Source organism: Chiloscyllium plagiosum, unplaced genomic scaffold, assembly GCF_037043375.1.
Source record: "Chiloscyllium plagiosum isolate Xiang-an unplaced genomic scaffold, Cpla_swu_hap1 HiC_scaffold_16, whole genome shotgun sequence".
Taxonomy (NCBI): Eukaryota; Metazoa; Chordata; class Chondrichthyes; order Orectolobiformes; family Hemiscylliidae; genus Chiloscyllium; species Chiloscyllium plagiosum.
The window spans coordinates 65,004,413-65,027,833 of NW_028270154.1; the positions used below are offsets into that span (position 1 = coordinate 65,004,413).

General features: G+C 41.3%; 1 protein-coding gene across 3 annotated transcripts in view; it reads left to right on the forward strand.

Moving 5' to 3' along the window:
* Window positions 1-23,421, forward strand: part of ccnjl (cyclin J-like) — a 270,390-nt gene that overhangs the window by 205,263 nt on the left and 41,706 nt on the right. For all 3 annotated transcript variants that reach the window (XR_015759810.1, XR_015759808.1, XR_015759809.1), the window contains exon 6: window positions 22,682-23,020. The gene's annotated coding sequence lies outside the window, so the exon portion shown is untranslated. The remainder of the gene's footprint in view (window positions 1-22,681; window positions 23,021-23,421) is intronic.

Consider the following 23,421-nt stretch of genomic DNA (forward strand, 5'->3'; position numbering starts at 1 on the left):
GCATGGATGAGTTGGACCGAAGGGTCTGGTTCCGTGCAATACATCTCTATGACTCTATGAATCTGAGTGTATTTCCAAGAGGTACCACTAAAAACTATGTAGATATGGGAAATCTTGGCTGATTTTATCCTTATAAACGCAATGAACCTGAATCCAATTATAGCACACTATTGCCCTCTAGCTGTGATGGGTAATTAAGCACACACACTTCTAAACATACAGTCATAGCAATGAGGGTCTCTTGTGGTGCAGTGTCCTTATGTCTGGGCTAAAAAAATCTGGATTTAATTCCCTCCTGTTCCAGAGGTGTATCATATCATGCCTGAATAGGTTGATTAAAAATATCTATAATTATACCAAACTTTGGCTAGCTTTTTGTCTTGCTTGCCCACCTTAAAACTAGTGCTGAGATCAATCCCCTGTTATACAAAGCAGTGATTCTCAACTGTTTTTTGGCCACTGTTTCCCTCGGGGCTCTTCCTGGGTTCCAGGGCCTGCCTTTCAAACAGGGGTTCAACGCGAACAGATAGACAGAAAATCATTTATTATTGAATACCAGGAAAACGTGAGCATTCTGACATACTGGACAAAACTTTAAAAAAAAATATGAAATTAAACATCTATCAGGCCTAATGCAATCCTTGAGCTTGGTGCTTTTCTGCAAGTTTCATGATATCAGGCTCCAGTCGGAGATCACCTCTTGTTGCCGAAATCAATTCTGTTCCTGGATTTTGTCAAGGAAATTATCTTGCCGAATCTGCTGTCAACCAAATATGTTGAAGGAAAGATATTAAAAAATATTTGGGTTTTTTTCCCCACAGTGTTGTAAATTTATTCAGCAGATCACTCTTGATCCAAAAATCCTTTTGAAACTGACTGAAATCTGACGATCAATCAATCTCTCCTGAATTTCTGCCTCGTCTTGTGAGGGTTGTACTTTAAATGGATTCAAAATTCAATCCGGGATATTGGGGATTAAATCTTTCTTGCATATCCTTGTGCATCTGCTTTAGATGTTTCACATAACATCATCCTTCAGTGCCCCTGCGATTGTCTTCAGGTTTGGAAATTGTAAAAATTCTTGACGTTCCATATTGTTACAATAGACTTTGAGTTGGTTAAGGAAAGAAACAATGGCTCCTTACAATCTACAAGGTTACTGATTTTGCCCTGTAGGGTCTTGTTTAACAAATTAAGTTTCTGAAAGATCTCCGCCAGATAAAATAACTCCCCCTTAGCATCAACGAGTCATTCTCCATGCTCTTTATCAGACATGAAGGAAACAATGGTGTCCCAGAGTGTAACAAAATGTTGAAGACAGTTTCCCTTGGAAAGCCATCTCTCCTTGATATGCAGCAGCAGCATCTGGATCTTCATAATTTTCTTCATACAGCTGCTAGAAAAAATGATCCTGAAGGACATGGGATTTGATGAAGCCTTTATGACAACTGAAAGGGAAAGATTGAGACATCCTCCTCAGTTTTGAACTACTAGGTGTTCCCTGTGAATGATGCAATGAATAGTAAAGACAGAAGGTCTAACTCTTTTTAGATGGACGATGAATCATCTGTATCGACCAACAATAAAAGCAGCAACATCAGTTGCACAAGCAATTATATTCTCCATGGAATATTGTTCTCGCTTAAATAACTTTTGACTTCTTCAGAAATAGACAGTCCCTTAGTATCTGTTTTAATCCTCCTGGCAAACATCTCTTCCATTAGTTCATTCTGTTCCAGAATCTCACAGAAGCCACGAGAAGAGCATCGTTGGCTTTTAAGTAGTTTCGTCTAATTTGAAAGAGAATTTCTTAGATTGTAATAAACTTGTTGCTTGGGTATTTCTTCGGTTCAGTTACCAGGGCCTCCATAAACCCTTGGGGCTCCCCTTCTTACAGTTTTCAGTCTGTGGCCTTCTCCAAATGTGCCAGGGCCCCTAAGGAGGCCATATCGCCCCTGTTGAGAATGGTTGGTCTAAAGAGTGTCGACTGTGATCAAGTCAGTGAGGGACTGTCATCAGTCAGAGGGCCATAGACAGTCTAGGCCAGAATGCAATCTCAGTCCAGTGGCTTAGATGTGGTTAGTTGGCCACTTGGGGGTGGTCATAGTCAGGAGTGCTGTATCACTAAAATGTAGGGAGTAGTCCTGCAGGTCCAGAACAACCAGTCTGGGAATTCATGATAAGTGAATATAAGAGGTGTACAGAAATCAGTCGGATATCTGGTTACTCATAACTGTGCAAGCAGATTGGGGGGGATGGACCATGGACAGTCTGGGGCATCACAACAAGTAAAGGGCATTTAGCAGGGTCCACTGCTATAGTAGGGAAGATAAGGGAAGTCAATTCTGGAGATTGGAGGCAGCATGCTGCGATGCATAGGAGGCAATAATTGGGAAGGAGAGGCAACTCAACATTTAAAAAATGATAGCACATTGGAGGACTTGGGTTACTGGGAGCAGGAGGTTTATCAATGGTCACAACCACCCTCGTTTCAACAGAGGGACAGTACTGCATGATGGTTGCAATGGCTATGCCATAAGGCCAGGGATTAAGAGGTAATATTTGGAGAGAAAAGTTAAATGAAAGGAAAGGGTGGATATTTGTGGAAGCTCAGTACAGATGGAGTTACAGAGAATGAAGGAACTGATGAACTTGGAAGTTTGGCGGTGTTCCTTAATTGTTAGACCAAGTCTGCTAAACACCCTTTGCATTGCCTTCAGTCCTCATGTGAATTGTAAATGCACAATGGAAAAGAAAGTGGCTGTGATCATATCTTAAATGGGTTTTTGTTTACTGAACATGTGGGTTTTACTTATGGGCAATATGAGGCCATTCAAGAAGCAATTGCATTAATCAGACATGAGTTGAAATAATCTACAATCAGAGTACCCTTCATGTGAAATGCAGATAAATGTGTGGGACATAAATCCTTGTCATAAACAGACAGTAATGCAACAGACATCATCAATGCAATAGGGCTTTATTCGATCAATATGCAAATCATCTGTGATCATTGGTACCACATCATTGAAGTTTGTGCAACATACCCTGGCAGCTGCAATAATGTCATGTTGTAAAAAACTCTCATGTTCCTTCTTATTTTCAAGGACTGAGTGCCTTATAAGCATGGGATACAATCCCAGCTGACAACAAAGGTAGGTAGGAGAAAGTGAGGTCTGCAGATGCTGGAGATCAGAGCTGAAAATGTGTTGCTGGAAAAGCGCAGCAGGTCAAGCAGCATCCAGGGAACAGGAGAATCGACGTTTCGGGCATAAGCCCTTCTTCAGGAAGGTAGATATAATGCAGTCTATTGGTCAACAAAGGCCATTGTGGAGCAGATGATAGGCCCTTTGAAAGTCAGGTTGCAATGATTGGTCTAAGTTGATTCCTTGCAGTACAGTCAAGACAGAGTGTGCCACATAATCCTAGCATGCTGTGCTGTGCTGTGGAGCAAGCAATGAGTGGATGTGGATGGACACTGAAGAGATGGGAGAATGGCAACAGTCTTCTGAGGAGCGAGATATCAACATGATGGAATGCTGCAAATGCAACAAGGCACAGGACTCAATTTACACCCGGGTTCCAATAGATGTGAATTGGATGTAGTAATTCTTCAGTGATATAAATTAGTTGATGTAGAAAAGGCAAATGATCCCCATTTGTTCCCAGAAGCAAATACTGTTGTAATTAGTTTGGTTTTACTTTTTGGCTGTTGCTAAATAAAAGCGAACATTTGCAACTGTTTAAAGAATTTCCAGCTGAACAGTGAGAAGATGTTAGGCTATTATGGGCATTAGACAAATAGCAGCAGTCCCTTAAAACAGGACTCTGAGAGTCTACAGCTCTGTAACTTTTGAAGCTTGACTATTGCAGCTGCAGATATAATGACAGTCGATCAGACAGGTGATGATGTAAAATAGCAATATATTTATGAATGTGAGATTGTATTTGTCGTGAAGTGTTACCTGAAAACCCTATAACCTTTGAAGAAGCTTTTTTTTTTCACTTCCTCCTCCCACTGCATGCACAGTGAAGGACTATATCTCAAGACACAGGAGAAAACTTGAAGACTCCTATCTGGCAGCGCTTGACCTGGAGCACAGCTGTATTTTAAATATGGAGGACCTGGAAGTGGCGAATATCTCTGCCCTTACTGAGCACACTATAGCAAAAATGGTTTGCAGTAGAAATGTGGTCATGGGAACAGGGGTTTGGGGTGGGACATTAATGTAGCAACACACTCCTATCGCTGTTTTCACCTAGCGTTTGCTTCCTGGATATTCCTCCTCCATTTTGAATGATCTTGGGCCAGTGACTCCCAGGTGTCTGTGGGAATGCCCACTTCACCAGTCAGGCCTTCAGGGTATCACTCTGTCCATCTGGGGCTCCCTGCTGTTTTGAAACTGGGAGTAGAGCACCTGCTTGAGGAGTCTTGCGCCCAGCCCATTGTAGCCAAACAAGGGTGATCAGTGCCTCGATGCGGAGGATGTTGGCTTGGTCTAGAATGCTGGTGTTGGTGCATCTTTGGGCAGCACGATGGCTCAGTGGTTAGCACTGCTGCCTCACAGCACCAGGTCCCAGGTTCGATTCCAGCCTCAGGTGACTGTGTGGAGTTTGCACATTCTCCCCGTGTGTGTATGTGTGGGTTTCCTCCGGGTGCTCTGGTTTCCTCCCGCAGTCCAAGATGTACGGGTCAGGTGAATTGGCCGTGCTAAATTGCCCATAGTGTTAGGTGCATTAGTCAGAGTGAAATGGGTCTGGGTGGGTTACTCTTCGGAGGGTCAGTGTGGACTGGTTGGGCCAAAGGGCCAGTTTGCACAATGTAGGGAATCTCATCTAATCTTTCTTCTCAGCAGATTCACAGGGTCTTGCTCAGGCAGCTTTGGTGATACTGCTGCAGTTGTCTGCTGTAGACAGAGCCATATTTGAGGGTGCTGGTGGCAGGGTGGGGGTGTTATGTAAACATCACCTTAATGTTGGATCTGATGTTGTTCTCAAGCACCCTTTTCCTTAGACAGCCAAAGGCTGCACTAGCACATGGAGGCAATGTTTGATCCTTAATCAATAGCTGCTTTGGCTGACAGAAAACTTCAACGTTCTCTAAGGCCTCTCGGTGGACCTCGATCATCGGGAGCTTGTTCTACAATGGCAGACCAGATTTATGAAGGACTTTTATCTTGTGGATGTTCAGGGTGATACTCATGCTCTCTTATGTGTCTGTAAAGTTGCTAATGATGGTCTGGAGTATGTTCTCCGAGACTCGAGACTGCATATACATACACATCATTTGCGTACTCCAGCTCAATCACACTGGTTGAGGTGACTTTGATTTTGGCTTGAAGGTGGCAGAGGTTGAACAACTTTCCACTTCAGTTCCACTTCAGCAGGGAGCTTGTTGGCAGTGAGAGGCAATGACACTAGTCTGAATGGGTAATGGGTCATGGGTGGAGCCATTATTCATTATCATGACTTCCATGTCATTATGGAGCAGGCGAAGGATGGCGGCAAACTTCATGGTGCAACCAAAGCAGAGAAGGACACTCCATAATTCCTCCCGATTGACTGTGTGAAAAGCCTTCGTAAGGCTGAAGAAGGCCATCTACATGGGTAAGTTCTTTTCTCTGCATTTCTCTTACAGTTGGCGTGTGGTGAAAATCATGTTTGTTATGCCCCCTTGTGGCCAAAAGCTACACTGCGACTCCAGGAAGAGTTCCTCAACCACAGGGAGGAGATGGTTGAGGAGAACATTGGCGATGTCTTTTCCAACAGTTAACAGCAGGGAGATTCCCCTGCAGTTGCCATAGTTGTATTTGTCCCTTTTGTTGAAAATACTCACAATTTAGGCATCTCGGAACATTCCCAGGATGCTCTCCTCCTTCCAGATAAGGCAGACAAAGATGTGTCTGCAGGAACTCTTTGTCTCTGCACTTCAATGGCTCAATGGGGTTACCATTTGCTCCAGCAGCCCTGTTGTTCTCAACCTAGTAGATGGCCTTCTCTACTTTGTGCAAGACTGGGGTGTTGCTGAGATCATGGTATGTGGTATGCTGCAGAAGGTGTTTAAGAACACCCAGTTCAATGACAGAACCCTGGTTCAGGATGTCTCTGAAGTGCTCTCCCAAGCATTTTTTAATGGCTTCTTTCGTTGTCATCGTTGCTATCCCTTGAGGTCGAGGATGATGGTCTTTGTTCCATTTATCAATGTATGGGCTCTCAGGTGGCTTATGAGTCTAATCTTGACTTTGAAAGTGCTTCCATATTTAGTATAAGTAGTCCCAGATGGCAGATCGGGCTTTGTTTGTTGCTGCCTTGCTTTCCATTTTCTTCTCTTTTCTTCTAGTTCTGCACATCTGCTGGCTTCGAACGTTGCTGTTCTTTCTTGGATGATAGTTTGCCAGTTTCCTGTCTTTGGCATTGATTTCCTAATTGTTGAAATCGATGTTACATTTCTTCATGTTCGCTTTTAAAATGTCTTTGAATCTCTTCTGTTGTCCGCCTCTTTTATGTTTGCCTTCTTTAAGCCAGGAGGAGTCGAAGATTCGTTTTGGCAGATATTCATCTTTCATCTGAACAACATGACCACTCCATCTTAGTTGGTTCTTGATGACGTAGACTTCAACGCTTATTATTTTTTGCTTCATTCAGCATGCTGATATTGGTTCTTCTATCTTCCCAGCTGATATTCAAGATGTTTCAAAGGCAGCACTGATGGAACTTTTCAAGTGCCTTCAGATACCATTGTTATGTTTTCCGAGTTTCTGATGCATACAGGAGCGTTGGGATCACCACTACTTTGTACATTAATATTTTGGTTGAGAGTGTGGTGTTGGAAAAGCACAGCAGGTCAGGCAGCATCCAAGGAGCAGGAGAATCAACGTTTCGGGCAAAAGCATTTCAGGGCTACTATTTTGGTGTCTGTCTGGATGTCACAATCACGAAAGACTTTTGTTTGGAGATGCCCAAAAGCTGTTCCAGCGCATTTAAGAAGATTTGAATCTCGTCACTAAGGTCGATATTGGAGGAGAGGTGACTTCCAAGGTATGGAAAGTGGTCCATATTTTCCGGGGTTGTTTTGCCAAATTGAATTGACGGTTCTATCCAACTTGTCTCAGTTGGTGAAGGTTGATAGATGATTTGAGTCTTCTTGGAATTGATGGTAAGTCCAAGTTTTGTGTGTGCACGGTTGAAGGCGTTCAGAATCTGTTGTAGGTAGTTTTCTGAGAGTGCTGCAACACTGTTGTCATCAATATATTGGAACTCAATGAGGGAACTCATAGATGTCTTGTTTTTGAACTTAAGATGGACAAGATTCAAAAGTCAGCTATCAGTTCTGTCGATAATTTTGAATCCTGGGAGTAGGTCGTCCTTGATGATGTGGATGATTGTCGCAGTAAAGATGGTGAACAAAGTTGGGGCAATCATGTTTCCATGCTTTACTTCTGATCTGACATGAAAAGGCTCACTGTTACTGTTCCTGGCTAAACTGTGACAAGCATGCCATCGTGGAAGAGTGTCAGGATTCGAATGTACTTTTCAGGGCATCCATAGATGAATAGAATATCCTATAGGAGTTCGCTTGATGGCTTTGGTGAGGTTGATGAATGCCACATACAAAGGCAGAAGTTGTTCACAACATTTTTCTTGTAATTGTAACAGAGTGAAGATCATATCGGTTGTTCCACGTGATGATCTAAAACTGGCTTGTGTCCACAAAAGGATCTTCTCGGCTAAAGACTTGAGCCAGTTGTACATGACACGGGTAAGGATCTTTCCTGCTGTTGCTAACAGGGAAATTCCACAACAGTTTCCACATTCAGATCAATCTCCTTTCCTTTTGTAGATGGTAACAATTGCTGAGTCTCTAAAGTCTGCTGGTACATCTTCATTTATGCAGATCTTGATGAGAAGTAGATGCAGTTGGTAATGAAACAGGATACTTCCAATTTTTTAGACTCTGCTGGTATTCCACCAAATCCAGTGGCCTTGTTGCTTTTCAAGGTTTTGATGGCTTCCTTGACTTCTTCAAATATTGGTACATTGCTTCGGGTGTCGTCAATGGGCTGTTTTGGAATGTTGTTGATCACATTCTTGTCAAATGGGACAGTTTGATTCAAAGGATCTTCAAATTGCTTCCTCCATCTAGAATTGATGCCAGCATTGCTTTTCAGGATAGTTGAACCATCTTTGCTTTTGAGAGGGGCTTGGCCGTGAATGGATGGGCCAAAGATGGGCTTTAGTTGCGTTGAAGAAGTCTTGAATGTTGTTGGCATCCACTAGTTGATAGATTTCCTGAGCGTTCTTCCTCCACCATTGGTTTTTTAAGTTTCGGGTGCTCTTCTGGACTGCGGCCTTGCATTCCTGATAGCGTTTCCTTTCAGTAACCGATTGTTGGTCATTTTGTAAGGTGACGAAAGCTTTTCTCTTTTTGTCCGAAAAGTTGTTGGAGTAGTTTGTTGTTATCATCGAATCAATCCTGATGTTTTTTTCATTTTGAGCCCAATTGTTTCTTTGCAGCAGGTAATGATTTGTTCTTCAATTGATTCCAGTATGCTTCTACGGATGGTGGGATTTGTTAAGGCAGTTGTTCTTGAAGAATTTGTTGGACCTTCTGTACATGATTGATGTCTTGGAGGATGTCAAGATTGAATTTCTTGATAGTGTTCCCTTTTGGGCTGAATCTTCATTCTCATGGTGCATGAGATGAGTCAATGGTCTGCCCAGCACTCATCAACACCTGTAACAGCTCTTGTTATCAGTACATCTTGTTGGTCCCAAGATTGTGTGATGATGTGGTCAATGAGGTGCCAGTGTTTGGAGCGTGGATGAAGCCAGGAGACTTTTGGTCTGTTTTTCTGGTGAAATAGGGTGTTTGTTATCACCAGATTGTTATCAGCACATTTGGTGAGGAGTGTTCCATTGGCATTGATCTTGCCAAGTCCTTCCTTGCCTATTATTCCAGTCCAGAGCCTATGATCTTTCCCGACTCTGACATTGAAGTCACCCAAGAGAATGATCTTGTCATTTTAGGGAACAGAGAAAAGGACGTTGTCAAGTTGGGTGTCGAAGTTTTCCTTTACTTTATTTTCAACATCCAGAGTTGGAGTATAGGTGCTGATGGTGACATGTTGGTTCTTGAAGAGAGGATTCACAGAGTCATGAAACATTCATTGATTCCCAGTGATTGCTCTCTCAGCTTCTGAAGTAGGCCATTTCATATAGCAAACCCTACTACATGGATCCTCATTGGTTCAGGATCAAGTCTTTTCCAGAAAAAGATGTATTGACCTCGCTCTTCCTTTAGTTGCCCTTCTCTAGCTCCACGGCTATCAGTCAGAGTAGCAATGTCAAAGTTGTAGTTTTTGGAGTTCCCAGGCAACAAAGGCAGCTCTCCTCTCTGGCTGGACTGAGTTTGTATTATCCATCAGAGTTTGTATATTCCAGGTTCCATAGTTTTACTTCTCGATGTTTTTTGACCGCATAATGGCGATCCTTCTGAACACGGCTTTCCAGAGTGGATGGGGTGAAGCAGGGCACTTTTTTTTAGGACACCTTTTCTAGTTCTTCCCAGTTCAGGGTGAGCAGAGTCGATCCTAAATAGGGCTGCTCAGATGTTGAATATTGCTACCAAACAACTTTCCTGCTTCTGTCCACAAGTTGAACGACTGAATCAAGTGTTCACTGCTTTTGTGCCAATTCTTAACCAGGAGCTTCCAGCCATCACATTGCCTGCTCCCGTCACCCTCCCCCAATTACCAAAAGACTTGAGGAAGTAACCCACAGAGCGAAGATGCCTGTGTGTGCATTTGTTTAATGTGTATTTGATGTTGCACTCCAAGAAACACAAGATACTTCACAAACTGATACCAATAGCATGGAGACCATGACGATTGGAGCTAATGGATTTGTTGCAGCCTTTATCTGCATTCACAGCATTGAATTCCAAATAACTTTGTCTTCCTGTTCTACCGTTGAGGTCTTGATTGGATTGTTCTACCGTTGAGGTCTTGATTCTCTCAACCTTACCACCATGGCTGACCCTACCAGGTGCATAGCTTCAGAAAGCATCAATCATGAGATCTCAGGACACACAAACTTCTCCACCACAACAAGGTGACAATCCACGGAGAGATGGCTTCTTTATCACTGATAAGTATCACTCTATCTTTGGCCAGCAGTGGTGTGGGGCTTTGGCTGTTTGAGCTGTACATGTCTTGGCAGCACATACAGAAGAAACCATGCATGTCATGGTTGTCAGCCATTCTTTGTCAGACTGCAGTCCTTACCACATGTTCGTTTTGTCACAGGTTTGTTTTTGGACCTGCCTTTTCTCTTCCCAGTGCAATTCTTGTTTTACACTCAGAAATGTCATGCAGTTCTGACTTAATAGTTCCTGAATGTCATGGTCATTCTCGTCAAGCCAGTCTTGGTGTTTCTTGGCTGACCGGATTTTTGCAGGCACTGATGTTGACATTCTTAAGGGTGAACCAGAGACTGTTGGGACCCTGCAACTTGGTGTTGCCAAGGGTCGCTAGGTTTGTGGAGAGGAGTTGGTTCTATGAAGTTATTTTTTCCAAGTCTTTAAGTGCCTCAATTTTTTGTGGTACTGCTTCTGTTGTCTCCTCTGCAATGGGGTTATATTTATGTTGATCCTGGCTCAGATCAAGCAATGGTTGGTCCAGCAGTCATTGGCTCCTGTCATGGTGCACGTGATTTTAATGTCCTTCTGATCTCTCATTCTGATGATGATATCATCAAGGAGTTGCCAATATTTGGAGCATGAGTGCTGCCATGTTGTCATTTTTTTTCATTTTGGCAGAATAGTGTGTTGGTGATGAGGCGGTTATGTTCACAGCATTTGGTCAGGAGAAGAGTGCCATTGGAACTTTGCTTCACAACTCTGTTTCCTGATTACATCGACCCAAAGGTCTGTACTTTTGCTGACTCTTGCATTGAAGTCACTAAGGACAATTAGGTTGTCCAGTGCAGGGACCCGTGAGAGATTGGTTAAGGCTGGAGTAGAATTTCTTCTTGTCCTCAGCTGCTGCATGCAATGACCCACTGGAGCTCATTGAGAGAAACCTCGATGACACTCCCTGAATTTGATACTCAGTCAATTTCTGGTAAAATTTAGCTCAAAATTTCTATGTTCTTGTTGTGATTTCTCCAGTACAGAAACAGTTCACAAAGCAATTATCTGCTGCCTTGAACGATGTTTTACAATTAATATCAGCCTAAATGGACAGTAAACTAATTAAGAACAAGGTCCAATCAAATAGGAGGAATTTCCACATTTCCTACAATTATCCAGTCAAATTTAAGCGATTGTTCACATCTTCTCTCCAGCTTTTCTGTGTACAAATTGCTTCATGTTTTAAACAATAAATAAATGCAATTTAATTCACTTTTTAATTTTACAGTCTGTACACAGAATTTATGATGAAAGTATAAGCAGATCAGTTAGTCAATTAATATTCTACACTGTCAATTTTGATTCTTGACTATTATTAGTCATAGTGATTTTGATTGCATACACTTTCATCCAATTTGTTAATTGTTCTTAGTGTGTTATTAATTATTTACTTTTTCACTGTAATATTGTCTTTCACTATTGCTTCAGTCAGTGAGTGGTACTGATGCTTTCATGGACAAAGATGTAATTGACTGCACTGAAAATAATTTTAATGGCTGGCAATGATATCTCATTGTTAACATTTTGCAGCCTGCAAATGACAAAAACTTTCTGAAAAACTTGGAAAATGTTTCCATCTAATGAACAAAACCAATGTGCAATAAAAGTTCAATATTTAACTATTTTAATCTAGTTAGAGATAAAGGTTATGATGGCCTTTTAGTGTGGTAAATCTTTATGACTTCAAAAACATCACATTCTAAATAGTAAAAAAAATCCATGACTGGTGTTTGTGAATATCTAACGTCACATCCTAATAAATGATGATTTGTTGTACTGTTGGTGTTGCTGTACATATTTATAACGCCATAAGACTATAAGATAGGAGCTTAAATTAGGCCATTCAACCCATCAAATCTGCTCTGCTATTCAAACATGGCTGAAAAGTTTCTCAACCCCATTCTGCTGCTTTCTCCCCGTAACCTTTGGTCCTATTGACAATCAAGAACTTAGCTACATCTGACTTAAACATACTCAATGATTTGGCATACACAGCCTCTGTGGCAATGAATTCCATAGATTCACTACTCTCTGGCTGAAGAAGTTTCTCCTTATCTCCATTCTAAAAGGTCTTCTTTACTCTAAGATTGTGCTCCCAGTCCTATTCTCTCTCACCAATGGAAACATCTTTCTAACATCCACTTTGTCCAGGCCATTCAGAATTCTGTAAGTTTCAATTAGAACCCCTCTCATCCTTCTAAACTCAATTGAGTATGGACTCGGGGTCCTCAAACATTCCTCATATGGTAAGCCTTTCATTCCTAGGATCATTCTTGTGAGCCTCCTCTGGACCCGCTGCAGGGTCGCTACATGTTCCTGAGGTATGGGGCCCAAAACTGCACACAACACTCCAAATGTGGTCTGACCAGAGCTGTATAAAGCCTCAGATATATATCCCTGCTTTTATATTCTAGTCCTCTTGAAATAAATGCCAACATTGTGTTTGCCTTCCTGACTACCAATTCAGCCTGCAAGTTTACCGTAAGAGAATCCTGGGCGAGAACTCCCAAGTCTCTTTGCACTTTAGATTTCTGAATTTTCTCCCCATTTAGAAAATTGTTCATGCCTCTATTCTTCCTTTCACACATTGCATTCCATCTGCCTCTTCTTTGCCTACTCTCCTAACCTGTCTAAATCCTTCTGCAGCATCCTCCACGTCCTCAAAGCCACCTTTACCTATCTTTGTATCATCTGCAAACTTATTCAGAATTTCCTCAGTTCCTTCTTCTAGATCATAGGAAAACTGTGACCTGATTGGCTGGTAGGCAATCTGTCCTAGTTTTCAAAAAAAAATATAAAACTGATTAATAAATTAACTAACCAGCGATTAACTAATAAATCAATTGACTAAGTAGAGATGGTTGGGCTGGTGATGCACTGGAGCTGTATAATATGGGAGCTGGCAGATCCCATTGCAAACTGCAGTGGCCACATATACAGCAATGTTAATACTGAAAGAACTTCGGCTCAGAATTGATGAGCTGGAATCTGAGCTCCAGACACTGTGACACAATCGCGATTGGGACAGTTACCTGAACGCTTCATTTCAGGAAGCTGTCACATCTGGTAGATTAAGTACCACAGTGGCCAGCGACAGGAAGGTGTGACTGCAAGTGAGGCAGTTAGAGGGATCTGCATTCAGAAACAGAGGAACTTCAGCTCTTGACCTTGTCCAATGGGTAAGAGGTACTTGCTCCCTGTGTGGATGAGAAACAAGGTTTGAAGGAGGATGAGCAGCTGATCATGGTACCATGGTGCAGTGGGGCGTTCAAGAAGGGGGAGCAAAAAGACAGATGGTAGTTGAAGGGAATGCTATAATTTGAGTAATACATAGCATCTTTTATAAGCAGAGAGTCCTGCATGGTATGTTTGCCCACCCAGTGACAGGGTGTGGGACATCTCTGACTGGCTTGAAAATATGATGAAGAGAGAAAGGAAGGATCCAGTTGTTGTGGTCCACAATGGGACAAACAACATAGGCAAGACTAAAAAAGAGGAACTGTTTTGGGATTATCAAGGACTAGGAATTAAATTAAAGAACAGGTCCTCAAGAATTATAATCTCTGGATTACTGCCTGAGCCACATGCAAATTGGCAAAGGGATGTGAGAATAAAGGAAGTAAACACGTGGCTGAAAGAGTGGTGTGGGAAAGAGGGGTTCCTTTTCATGGAGCACTAGCATCAGCATTGGGACAGGAGGGACCTGCACTATTTGGACAGTCTCCACCTGATTTGAGCTGGGACCAGTGTTCTAGCAAAAAGGTTAAATAGGACTTTAAACTAGAAAGTGGGGAGTGGGGGAAGGGAAGGGTAAAACTCCAAGGAGTATAATGGCCAATGGGAAACAAAGCAGTTGGTTAACAACTGTGGGAGTGGATTCGACTGCATGGGAAAATATGAAAAAAATGAAAATCAAGGAGAACTGAGAAGAGGTTATTAAAGTCTCCAGAACACAAAATAGAACAGAATGTTTGGAAAGGGTTAGGAATCAAACTTCAAGCACACTGGATAAATGAATGTCAATGAGAAGATGGATGGTCAATACAGGACTGAAAGTGTTGTACCTAAATGCATGCAATATACGAAATAAGGTTAATGAGCTTGTGGCACAGATTGAAATTGGCAGATATGACATGGTGGGCGTCACGAAGACATGGTTGCAAGGGGATCAGGACTGGAAGTTAAATATCCATGGACATACATCCTATCGAAAAGATAGGCAGGTGGGCAGAGGTGGTGGGGTTATCTTATTAGTAAGAATTGAAATTAAATCAATAATAAGAAATGAAGCAGAGTCAGATGATGTATAATCTATGTGGGCCGAGTTGAGAAATTGCAAATGTGAAAAAAAAACATAATGGTCAAAAAACATAATCAGAGGCAGGTTCTTTACGCAGAGAGTTGTGAGAGCATGGAATGCATTGCCAGCAGCAGTTGTGGAAGCAAGGTCATTGGGGATATTTAAGTGACTGCTGGACATGCATATGGTCACAGAAATTTGAGGGTTCATACATTAGGTTTACCTTACATGAGGATCAATGGTCGGCACAACATCGTAGGCTGAAGGGCCTGTTCTGTGCTGTACTGTTCTATGTTCTATGTTCTATGTTCTATGTTCTATGTTCTATGTTCATTCCCACAGGTCTCCAAACAGTAGGCAAAATTTGGGGCACAAGATACATCAGGAGATAGAAAAGGTGTGTAAGAAAGGCAAGGTCATGGAGGTAGATTGGGAAAATCAGGTTGGTAGTGGATTGCAAGAAAAAGAATTCATGAAATGTATACAAGATGACTTTTTGGAGCAGGTCATGGAACTCACTAGAAAACAGGCAATTCTGGATTTAGTGTTATACAATGAGGCAGACTTGATAAAGGAGCTTAAGGTGAAGGAACCATTAGGAGACAGTGACTATACTATGACAGAATTTACTCTGCAATTTGAGAAAGAGGAGGTAGAATCAGATGTATTGGAACTACAGTTGAATAAAGGCAACTACGGAGGCATGAAGGAGGAGCTGGGTAGAATTGACTGGGAGAAGAGCCTAGCAGGAAAGACAGTGGAACAGCAATGGCAGGAGTTTCTGAGAGTAATTCAGGAGACACAGCAAAGATTCATTTCGGGTATAAAGAAGCATGGTACAGGGAGGCTGAGGCAACCACAGTTGACTAGGGAAGTCAGGGATAGCATAAAGGCAAAAGAGAAAGCATATAATGTGGCAAAGGGAAGTGGGAAACCAGAGGATTGGGAAGCCTAAAAAGACCAACAGAGGACCAATGAAAAAAGAAATAAGGAGCAAGAATATTAAATATGGGGATAAATGAGGCAGCAATATAAAAGAAGATTGCAAGAGTTTCTTTACATATATAAAGGGCAAAAGAGAGGCAAAAGTGGACATTGGACTTCTGGAAGATGATGCTGGAGAAGTAGTAATGGGGAACAAAGAAATGGCTGAGGAACTGAATAAATACTTTGCGTCATCCTTCATGATGAAATACATGAGCAATAGTTCAAAAATTCAATAGAGTTAGGCGGCAAAGGTGTTTATGGTGACCATCACCAAGGAGAAGGTGCTAGAAAAAGTGAAAGGTCCGAGGTGGATAAATCACCTGGTCAGATGGACATGCCAAAGTTGGACATGAAAGAGATTGGGATGGGACCATTCGCCACAGCAGATTCGCCGCCGCTGATTAGCCACTGCCCTTTGACCACCGAGGACGCTTAGCCACCGTCCATTGGCCACTGAAGACGATTCACCACCGCAAGTACGTCATACATTTTGAATATTGGTGGTATATAAAATTGTTGTTATATTGGTTAAGGTAGTGTTTGCGTTGTTTCTTTTGGCAGATAGTGGTCAAGAAAGTAATCGTATAATCATATTTGTAGGGAATCTTGGATACATCATTTAGCAGAATTGACATGGTTTGTGGATGGTACGTTCAATGTAGCCTCTGTTTTATTCTCTCAGGTATATGTTATTTTAGCAAAAAGACTTGATGGGGTTCATCCAATATTGTATATACTTCTACCAAATAAGCAGCATTCAACATATCTATGCATGTTTGAAATGGTGAAGTCTTTGGTACCTAATCCCAGACCACAGTATATCCATTGTGACTTTGAGTAGGCAGCTATCAGTGCTATGAGAGAACGTTTTCCTGAAGTTGAAATTAGGGACTGTTTCTTTCATTTGGCACAAAGTATGCATAGACATATTGCTGCAGTTGGAGCAATTCATCAATACAACACCAATCCTGATAATGCTTTAAAAGCAAAAATGATAATTGCTTTGGCTTTTGTGCCACTTACTGACCTTGATAACTATGTAGAAGCACTCGCAGATTTTTTGCCTTAAGAACTACAACCAATACTAGATTGGTTTGAATTTAATTATATTGGACTCTACAATAGACATGGCAGTAGCCGAAGGGCACCTTTGTTTCCCCATGATATGTGGTCGGTCTATGAGACAACAATAAATGATGAAGATCGCACAAATAATCACACCGAAGCTACTCATCAGAGAATTGCTTTTGAACCCGGAGCTCACCACCCAACCATATGGAAATGTATTGGAACGTTAATGAAAGAGCAAAAGGGGCATGATTTATATATGGAACAGCTGATAACTGGTTACCCACCACAAATAAAGCTAAGAAAGTATGGAGACGCAGATGATAGAATAAAAAAAAAGTTCTTGAATACGGCGAAAGAGATAGTTTCGAATATCTTAGAGGAATAGCGCATAACCATCAAATGAACTGAAATTTCATTGTTTAATATTAATGTGAGATTTTACTGCCATTATAAAGATTTTTAAAATATATTTCCTTTTTCTGGTTAAAGTTTGTAACTCATTCTAATATATAAACCAATAAAATGATATTTATTTTACTTTTTTTTGTCAATATGTAGTATGTAGTTGTATAAATAAAGGGGACTGAGAAGTATGAAAGAACAGGCGGGAGGGAAAACAATCAGTATATATATATATTTCCGCTGGCGAATAGTCTCCAGAGGTCAAACGACCCCAGTGGAGAAATGCTGGTGGTGAACCAGCAGTGGCTAGTCATTGGTGGCAAATCTGCCGTGGCGAATCGTCACCAACCCGAAAGAGATAGCTAAAGAGATAGTGAAGGCATTACTGGTGATCTTTCAGGAAAAACTGGAGTCAGGGAGGGTCTCAGAGGACTGGAAAATCATTAATGTAACACTCTGCTTGATATCTTTCTTGACTTCAATAAGGTGCTGCACAAGAGACTGCTGAGTAAGATAAGGGTCCATGCTGTTAGAGGCAAGGTACTAACATGGATAGAAGATTGGTTATCTGGCAGAAAGCAGAGTGGGGATAAAAGGGTTCTTCTCAGGATGAAAGCTGGTGACAAGTAGTGTTCCACAAGTGTCAATGTTGGGACCACAACGTTTCGCTTCATACATTTTTCTGTTCACTTTTTCTGTTTTTTTCTTTTCTCATTCACGGGATGAGAGCATCACTGGCCAGGCAGCATTTATTGTCCATCCCTAATTGCCCATAGGGCAGTTAAGAGTCAACCACATTGGTGTGGGCCTGGAGTCACATGTAGGCCAAACCAGGAAAGGATGGCAGTTTTCTTCCCTAAAGGACATTCGTGAACCAGATGGGTTTTTGCAACAATCAACTATGGATTCATGGTCATCATTAGACACTTAATTCCAGATATCTTATTGATTTCAAATTCTACCATCTGCCATGGCAGGATTTGAACCTGAGTCCAAAGAACATTATGTAGAGGAAAGGATAGCAAAGATGGTTCTTAATAGGAGTGAGAGAGACAGGTAGTTGTCATGGGGGACTTCAACTTTCCAAATATTGATTGGGAACACTATAGTACGAGTACTATAGATGGGTCAGTCTTTGTCCAGTGTGTGCAGGAGGGCTTCCTGACACAGTATGTAGACAGGTCAACAAGGGGCGAAGCCACATTAGATTTAATACTGGGTAATGAGCCCGGCCAGGTGTTAGACTTGGAAGTAGGTGATCTCTTTGGTGATGGCGATCACAATTCTTTTATGTTTACTTCAGTGATAGAAAGGGGTAGGTGTATACCACTGGGTAAGAGTTACAGCTGGGGGAAAGGCAATTACAATGTGATTAGGATAGATTTAGGAAGCATAGGATGGGGAAGGAAACAGCAGGGGATGGGCACATTAGAAATGTGGAGCTTATTCAAGGAAAAGCTCCTGTGTGTCCTAGATAACTATATACCTGTCAGGCAGGGAGGAAGCTGTCGAGCGAGGGAGCCGTGGTTTACAAAGGAAGTGGATTAGCAAGGTTAGATGTCCTGGAATACAGGGAGAACTAGCCATTTGGAAACAGAACTGGCTCAAAAGTAGAAGACAGAGGGTGGTGGTGGAGGGTTGTTTTTCAGCTTGGAGGCCTGTGATCAGTGGAGTGCCACAAGGATCAGTGCTGGGTCCTCTACTTTTTGTCATTTACATCAATGATTTTGATGTGAGCATAAGAGATACAGTTAGTTTGTTTGCAGATGACACCAAAATTGGAGGTGTAGTGGACAGTGAAGAGGGATACCTCAGATTACAACAGGATCTGGACCAGATGGGCCAATGGGCTGAGAAGTGGCAGATGGAGTTTAATTCAGATAAATGCGAGGTGCTGCATTTTGGGAAAGCAAGTCTTCGCAGGACTTACACACTTAATGGTAAGGTCCTAGGGAGTGTTGCTGAACAAAGAGACCTTGGAGTGCAGGTTCATAGCTCCTTGAAAGTGGAGTCACAGGTAGATAGGATAGTGAAGAAGGCGTTTGGTATGCTTTCCTTTATTGGTCAGAGTATTGAGTACAGGAGTTGGGAGATCATGTTGTGGCTGTACAGGACATTGGTTCGGCCACTGTTGGAATATTGCGTGCAATTCTGGTCTCCTTCCTATCATAAGGATGTTGTGAAACTTGAAAAGGTTCAGAAAAGATTTACAAGGGTTGGAGGATTCTCCATCGTTTCTCCTCTCACTGGTTACCTTAGTTCTACTTCGCACAAACTATAACTCAAAGGTTGACCATATGAATCTTATTCCATTGTTTTAGCATTTCTGTTCTTTAACTTCTTTCCACATAGCAGCAAATTCAAAATGCTATCGCAGTCTTTTCCACAGCTTTGTCCTTTGCTGATTTGGAAATTTGAACTATGTCTGTAGCCAAACACTGATTCCACTATTTGTTTCAGCTTTCCTTTGCTTTCCATGCACCCTACCAATTTTGGCAGAGCTTCCATCTACATGTCACAGTCTGAAACTCATACTCTTATCCCTTGTCTTCTAAATTTCCTCCATTTGTTCAAAACATTTTAATAAACTTGACTGTTTAACCACACCTTGGATCATTTCCCAAAATCTCTCAACATTGTTTCATTTTACTGGAACGTTCATGTCATGAAACCAAGTTCGATATATAAATAAAAACAATGAGATATAAACAAGTTAAATTGTGAGGACCTAGAAAACTAACAGATGGGTATTTTTTGTGAAATTATCTCATTAGGATTAGAAAGGATAGTGAACAATCTATTTATAGGGTTTATCAAAGCAAAAATGTTAAGGGGAAAATGGTTTAATGGTCACAGTCAAACATGCTGGCTACAAACAATCTGCTAATGATGTGGGGATGAATTTCAACAAAGCAGAACCTTCAGAGAAGACATAAAAATATAAGAGGTTTAGATTTTAGCTTTTTTTAAACTCTGAAATATAGCTAAATTTTGATATTGGCATCAAATAATGCCTGTCATTGTTGCCTGGCAAAAACTGTGAATGGAATCACTTTGCTGCCAATCTCTACCCTTATTCCTTGGAAACTCATTAATGTGTCTTTGAGTTAGTCATCTTCAATCACAGTTGTTTCTTTTTAACATGATTCGTGGACATGACCATTGCTGGCAAAGCAAAAATTTAGTACCGTCCCCTAAATTGCCCTTTAGAAAGTAGCAGTAAGCTAGCTTGCTGAATTGCTGCAGCAGCCCCAGAGAAAGAGCCACAGCCATCAAGTCTTTCCTTTCTAAACTGACAGTTAAATCCCTGGTTCTGTCAGCTGTTTACCAATTCCTTGTCCAACAAGAGACTTTAAAGAAATAACTCTGACAATCTGTGTTAAAATGAATGATTCTTCCCCTGTTATGTAGTCATAATCATATCATCCTTTAAAAAATGTGTTCACTTTTGATTTCATTTAGCATCTGCATTGAGAATCTAGAGCATTTGCCAGCCATCTAGAATATGAGAGAATTTGAAATCCACCAACATGAAAGTAACAGGCTGCAGATAACACTAATTACTGCTGCCATCTGGAATAATGAGAAGGAAAGATAAACATGCTGTCTGCAATTGCTGCTTACTTTACCACACATTGGATAATATGAAATTTGCATGCTTTTTACATTGACATCAGAACTGTCTGTAATCAAGAGAAAGATCCCTTAAAACTATTTTGAAAGATCATGATTATGGCCTTTAAATTATAGATAAAATGATCATTTATGGATGTGAGACCTATTGGCAAGGCCAGAAATTAATTAATCAATCTTGGGAAGGAAACAGTGAGTAACCTTCTTAAATTACTGTTGTATGTGTGTTGTAGGTACAGCCATAGTGCTGTCAGGTAGGAGTTTCTAGAATTCAGAGTCTTGAGATTGACTATCTTCAGCTGCTTTATCAATAGTCTTCCTTCCACTAGAAACAGGGATGTTCACTGATTATTGCACAGCATCCAGTTCCACTCACAATTCATCAGACAATGAAACAATGTGGGCCCACATGTAACAGGACCTGGATAACATTTAGGCTGATAAGAAAGAAGTAACATTGATGCTTATATAAGTATTAGGCAAAAACTATCAGAAAGAGAATTTAACCTTTCCACTCACTCAAGAAACACTTTTTTTTAAGTGTAATTAGAGCCGAGCAATAATTCATAGTATTGTCCACAGAAACTCACCTGCATTGACTGTACTGTTCTTGCAACCAAGCATCCCCTTCCCAACCTCCTTTCCTTCCTGAGAGACTTCAGGCATAGTGTTGTTTTTCAAATCTATGCTCATCTCTCTGGAAGAGAAATTCATGTGGGAAAAGCCCCCTACAAAAATTGGAGACATGGACAGCAATCAGCTGGCTTCCTGTTTGGAGTTTAGTCCAATCAGGGTCTTGTAAATGGCTATAGCAAATTTGCCACCATCTCTCTGGTAGATAGGCCCTGTTGCTATGACATTTAAATTCTGCACATTGTCTTTACATCTCATCACAAACTCTGTACTCCTACCACTTATTCCATCCTCCTCCTCATCCAATGTCCCAAACTGAATCAAATTTTTTCACAAGCTCTCTTTATTATTGGATCCTGATTTGAACAACACTACTCGTGTTGAAAAATCCAATCCTGACACAAAGGTGGGACTTGATTGGCTAATGATTTTCACTGCTTAGGAATCTAAATAATTGGCAGATCAAAAAATTAGAAACATTAATCAGAATTAACAAGTCTTGTCATTTAAGGATTTTTTATTACAATTAGTAACTTTGTGATCCTGCAGTCAGAATTGATGGACCTGAGTAGGAAATTAGCAAGCATGACCTGAAAAGTAATCATGCCTGGATTACTCTCAGTACCATAAACAAATGAGTATAGAAACAGGAGGATAAGATGGCTGAGTACATGACTCGAAAGATGGTGCCAGAGAGAAAATGTTAGATTTTTGAGACATTGAAAACAGTTCATGGGGAAATGTGTTCTTACAGGTTGGATGTGTACAGGTTGGATGTGTAAAGGTGGAATTTCTAGTGGAGTGATTTATCAGAGCTACTGGGGAGGGTTTTAACAAACTTGCCAGTGGTGTGGCAACCAGGAGGTCATTTCAAGGAGGAATGCCAAGGCACACAGATTACTATGAGAGATAGGTACAAGAAAATAGTAAGTTATTTGATAAGATCAGACTAAAGGAGAAAGTAATGCACTCTAAATCAATGCAACTGTGCCTGTATGTGAATTGCAAAGTGTGGTAAATAAGATAGGTGGTTATAGGTGTAGATTGCTATGTGTAATGATATTGCTATAACAAAGACAGATCTCAAAAAAGGGCAAGACTAAATGTGAAATATTCCTGCAATCAAGGTGTTCAGGAAATATAGGAAAGTAAGAAAAGAGGGAAGGTTGCAATTTTGATTAGGAGAACATTGCAATGCTGGAGAAAGGGAATGTCCCAGACAGGTCAAGGGCAAAACCTGTTTGGTTAAGATTAATAAACAAAAAGGTGCAATTACATTGCTCAGTGTAGTTGGAAAGATGAAGAGAAACAAATTTACTCAGAAATTGGATTAAAGATGGCACTGGAGCATGTGAGCTCACTACAGCAGATCTTATTCTTACGAATTTTACAATCATTCTATCTTTTAAACCTCAATTCTTAGTGTGTTAAAATTGTTAACAATGTTCTCTTAAATCCACTTGCAGGTCTGAAGAATCTATGATCATCCAGACCCAATTACCAACGCTGAATCCACAAACAGAGAGCAAACCTATTGGCTTCTCGCAGGCCTGACCTTCCTGACCTGGAGGAAACCCAGAACCATGGCCAGAGCAGAAATGAAGCCTGACCCTGCGGTAACCTGACTCTGAGGAAGCCCACCCTGACCCCGAGGACACGCGACCAACCCAGGACCAACAACTGACCTTAAGGAAACCAGACAGAGGCTCGATGGAATCAACTCGAAGGTCCCCCCAGAGCATCTGTCATTGCAACCCTTCCTGATGTAGGGCTTTTGCCCAAAACGTCGATTCTTGGATGCAAAGGTTTGTGGTGTTCGAGTCAGATGAACCTGACCATTACAGGAAATATAGATAAGGCTTAGTAAGGCTGTGAGAGATGCCAAGAGGCAATACTGAAGAAATCCAATTTTACCACATGGACACCCATCATTTAGGGCAAAGCCTACATGACATAATGGGCTACAAAGTAAAACAGAACAGAATAGTGGACAAAAATGCATCCCTGCTTGATGCAGAATGCATTTTACCCTCATTTCAAATAGGAAGCCTGTGCCTGACAGTCTCAGATGCACCTGTTTCCTCAGTCACTGTTGTAGATGTCAGATCAGCCTTTTTGAGTGAAAGTGACTGGCCCAGATGGAGTTGCTCGCTGTACACTCAGATCCTGTTTGCAGCAGCTGGTGGGAATATTCTCTCTGACATCT